Source organism: Mustelus asterias, unplaced genomic scaffold, assembly GCF_964213995.1.
Source record: "Mustelus asterias unplaced genomic scaffold, sMusAst1.hap1.1 HAP1_SCAFFOLD_2548, whole genome shotgun sequence".
Taxonomy (NCBI): Eukaryota; Metazoa; Chordata; class Chondrichthyes; order Carcharhiniformes; family Triakidae; genus Mustelus; species Mustelus asterias.
In genome coordinates this window covers 20508-25551 of record NW_027592493.1, presented here as the reverse complement: position 1 = coordinate 25551, position 5044 = coordinate 20508, and positions in this window count along the sequence as shown.

Sequence of the window (5044 nt, the reverse complement as noted above, 5' to 3'; positions counted from 1 at the left end):
CCTCTGTTCCCCAGTGTGTCCTCTCTCTATATCCCTCTGTTCCCCAGTGTGTTCTCTCTCTATATCCCTCTGTTCCCCAGTGTGTTCTCTCTCTATATCCCTCTGTTCCCCAGTGTGTCCTCTCTCTATATCCCTCTGTTCCCCAGTGTGTCCTCTCTCTATATCCCTCTGTTCCCCAGTGTGTCCTCTCTCTATATCCCTCTGTTTCCCAGTGTGTCCTCTCTCTTTATCCCTCTGTTCCCCAGTGTGTCCTCTCTCTATATCCCTGTGTTCCCCAGTGTGTCCTCTCTCTATATCCCTCTGTTCCCCAGTGTGTCCTCTCTCTATATCCCTCTGTCCCCCAGTGTGTCCTCTCTCTATATCCCTCTGTTCCTCAGTGTGTCCTCTCTCTATATCCCTCTGTTCCCCAGTGTGTCCTCTCTCTATATCCCTCTGTTCCCCAGTGTGTCCTCTCTCTATATCCCTCTGTTCCCCAGTGTGTCCTCTCTCTATATCCCTCTGTCCCCCATTGTGTCCTCTCTCTATATCCCTCTGTTCCCCAGTGTGTCCTCTCTCTATATCCCTCTGTTCCCCAGTGTGTCCTCTCTCTATATCCCTCTGTTCCCCAGTGTGTCCTCTCTCTATATCCCTCTGTTCCCCAGTGTGTCCTCTCTCTATATCCCTCTGTTCCCCAGTGTGTCCTCTCTCTATATCCCTCTGTTCCCCAGTGTGTCCTCTCTCTATATCCCTCTGTTCCCCAGTGTGTCCTCTCTCTATATCGCTGTGTTCCCCAGTGTGTCCTCTCTCTATATCCCTCTGTTCCCCAGTGTGTCCTCTCTCTATATCCCTCTGTTCCCCAGTGTGTCCTCTCTCTATATCCCTCTGTTCCCCAGTGTGTCCTTGTGGTGAACCATAGATGGTTAGCACTATGGGTACTGAACCATAGATGGTTACCACTATGGGTACTTGTACATATGTTACTCTTGTTACTGTTGGGGTTAGGGTTGGGGTGTTCCACCTGTTGGTATTGTTCTGTGGTACACTCCGGTTGGCTCCATCTTCCTATAGGAGTATAAAGGTCACTGCACTCCCTGGTGACCCTTTAGTCTGGGATTGTATTGTTTAGCAGTAAGCTCCATTCTTGTTGCTAATAAAAGCCTTTATTTCCCGGGTACGATCCAGCCTCCCAAGTGAATTAATCGTGCATCAATTTTATTAGCAACAATTTTTGCTTTGGAAAAAAAAACCATGGAGTCAATGTTAAAACCCGATCGGCTTACCTTAGATCCGCGTGCCGCTGGAGCGTCGAACACTTTCGACCATTGGTTGAAGTGTTTCCAGGATTACATCGACGCCTCAACAGCAGTCCAAAACAACGCCGACAGATTGCGGGTCCTCCACGCAAGGGTAAGCGACACTGTGTATGCAACAATCCGCGATTCCCAAGACTACAAAGGGGCCATCGAATTACTCAAGAAGCTGTACCATAAACCGCCAAACGAGATTCATGCTCGTCACCGACTAGCCACTCCACGGCGGCAGCCCGGCGAAACGACGGGACAGTGCCTGCGCGAACTTCAGCCGCTAGCCAGAGACTGCAATTACAAGCCAGTGTCAGCTACTCGATACACCAACGATCTGATCCGAGATGCGTTCGTGGCGGGAATCGGCTCATCCTATATTCGCCTGCGGCTGCTAGAGCAGGGTAACTTGGACCTGGCTAAGACGGTGGAATTGGCTGATGCGATGGAAACGGCCTCCAGAAGTCTTGAAACTTACCCCACCGACCACGTGGGAACATCGTGGCAAGTACAGCCACCGACTCAATTCTACCCAGTGGCTCCTAGGAACTGCGCGATCGTACTTTCAACCTCGGACCTGACGGCTGCGGCAGCTCCAGGAGGCCCACGTTGCTATTTCTGTGGATTGGCGAAGCACCCTCGCCAGAGATGTCCGGCCAGAACGGTATTTTGCTCCGCTTGTGGAAAGAAAGGGCACTGTGCTAAAGTGTGCCGAGCGAAGCCACCTTCGAAGCCAAGCAGTGCTGCGTGTGACTCCCCAGGATCCGTCTCCTTGTCTCCAGCTTCATCGAGGTCTTCAACCACGTGCGATTCACGGGCGCCGCCATTCCTGAGGACGATGACACAAGACACGTGCGACCTGCGAGTGCCGCCACTTTCAACGCCATCGACCACGTGCGATCCATGGGCGCAGCCATTTTGGTCGACACCGGCCGCAGACGACCAGCAGGGGTCATCATCATCGATCATCCCAGCTGCCTGCAGTTGCACTCGGGATCCAACAGTCAATCATCCTGGACCAGGCCAAGCCTCACAGACTCGACAAGTCCATGATGGACATAGAGGTAAACGGACGCCTGATACATTGTCTGTTTGACAGCGGGAGCACGGAGAGTTTCATTCATCCAGACACCGTGAAACGGTGCGCTCTCCGAGTACAAACTGTCAGGCAGACAATCTCTGTGGCGTCGAGGTCCCGATCTGTTACCGTTCTTGGGAGCTGCGTGGTAACTCTAACGGTGCGGGGCACAATTTATGAGAACTTCAGGCTCCTCGTGTTACCGCACCTTTGCGCTCCGGTACTCCTGGGACTAGACTTTATGGTCCACCTGAGGAGTGTGACCCTGCAGTACGATGGGCCACTCCCTCCACTTTCAGTGGGAGAACAGCAGCCTCCAAATTGCCCAGCGCGCTCCACGTGCAGTCTCTTGACACTCAAAATCACCCCGCCTTCTTTATTTGAAAATCTCGTGCCAGGCTGCAAGCCCATCGCAACTAAGAGCAGGCGTTACAGCGCTGAGGATCGGATCTTTATTCGATCTGAGGTTCAGCGGCTCCTCAGGGAAGGGATCATTCAACCTAGCACTAGCCCATGGAGAGCGCAAGTCGTGGTGGTTAAGACTGGAGACAAGCCCCGGATGGTCATAGACTATAGTCAGACCATTAATAGGTACACGCAGCTGGACGCGTACCCTCTCCCGCGCATATCTGACATGGTCAACCAGATTGCGCAGTACCGGGTGTTCTCCACCATCGACTTGAAGTCAGCCTACCACCAGCTCCCCATTCGCCCAGAGGACCGAAAATACACGGCCTTTGAGGCGGATGGCCGTCTCTACCACTTCTTAAGGGTCCCTTTTGGCATCACTAATGGGGTCTCGGTCTTCCAGCGTGTGATGGACCGAATGGTGGACCAAAAGGGGCTACGGGCTACCTTCCCGTACCTGGACAACGTCACTATCTGCGGCCATGACCAGCAGGACCACGACGCCAACCTCCTGAAGCTTTTACGCGCTGCATCTCACCTGAATCTGACCTATAACAGGGAGAAGTGCGTATTCAGCAAGCACCGCCTAGCAATCCTCGGATACGTGGTGGAAAACGGGGTCATCGGCCCCGATCCAGACCGTATGCGTCCCCTCCTTGAACTTCCCCTACCCACTAGCATCAAAGCACTGAGAAGATGCTTAGGCTTCTTCTCGTATTACGCACAGTGGGTTCCCAATTATGCGGACAAAGCCCGTCCGCTCATAATATCTACCTCTTTTCCCCTGACAGCAGAGGCTCGCTTAGCCTTTGAAGGGATAAAAGCTGACATGGCGAAAGCCACGATGCACGCTGTCGATGAGTCCATCCCCTTCCAGGTGGAGAGTGATGCATCTGATTTTGCCCTGGCCGCCACACTTAACCAGGCGGGCAGGCCCGTCGCCTTTTTCTCTCGCACCCTCCAAGGCCCTGAAATTCGGCACTCCTCTGTGGAAAAAGAGGCTCAGGCCATTGTGGAGGCCGTACGGCATTGGCGCCATTATTTGGCTGGAAAACGATTCACCCTGCTCACGGACCAGCGGTCCGTGCCGTTCATGTTCAACAACACGTTAAGGGAAAAAATTAAAAATGATAAAATCTTGAGGTGGAGAATCGAACTCTCCACCGACAACTATGATATCATGTATCGTCCGGGGAAGCTCAATGAGCCCTCAGGTGCCCTGTCGCGTGGAACATGTGCCAGTGTGCAGGAGGACCGGCTACAGGCCCTCCACAATGATCTCTGCCATCCGGGGATCACTCGGCTCTTCCATTTTGTAAAGGCCCGGAATCTGCCCTACTCCATAGAAGATGTCAGGTCGATAACTCGAAGCTGCCAGGTATGTGCAGAGTGCAAGCCGCACTTCTACCGGCCTGACAGAGCACACCTCATTAAGGCCACTCGCCCTTTTGAACGACTGAGTGTTGATTTCAAGGGCCCCCTTCCTTCGACAGATCGGAATGTGTATTTCCTCAACGTGGTTGACGAATACTCCCGATTCCCTTTTGCCATCCCCTGTTCTGACATGACCGCTGCCACGGTCATCAAAGCCCTGCGGAGTCTTTTTACCCTGTTCGGCTACCCCAGTTATATCCACAGTGATAGGGGTTCGTCGTTTATGAGCGACGACTTGAGGCAATACCTGCTCTCTAAAGGGATTGCCTCAAGTAGGACTACGAGTTACAACCCCAGGGGTAACGGGCAGGTCGAAAGAGAAAACGCTACAGTCTGGAAGGCTGTCTTACTGGCGTTGAGGTCTAGGGGTCTTCCAGTCTCCCGTTGGCAAGAGGTACTTTCTGATGCGCTCCATTCAATCCGTTCCCTCCTGTGTACGGCAACCAACGCTACCCCACATGAGCGGATGTTTTCCTTCCCTAGGAAGTCTTCCTCTGGGACCTCATTGCCATCTTGGTTGACGTACTCAGGACCTGTCCTCCTGCGGCGGCATGTTAGGGCCCGCAAGTCCGACCCTTTGGTTGAACAGGTCCATCTCCTCCACGCCAACCCTCAATATGCCTATGTGGCATATCCTGACGGGCGAGAGGACACGGTCTCTATCCGAGATCTGGCGCCTGCAGGTGACCTGGAAACCCCCGTCACTCCCGCACCCCTGGTTAGGGTTCCTTTGCCCATTCTCTCCCCTCCTGACACGGCGCGGGCAGCATCGGGACCTCCACTTAATCCTCTTACTCCCGTGTACAGCTTGCCTGAGTCCAGGAGATTGTCGCCACCTCGGGGC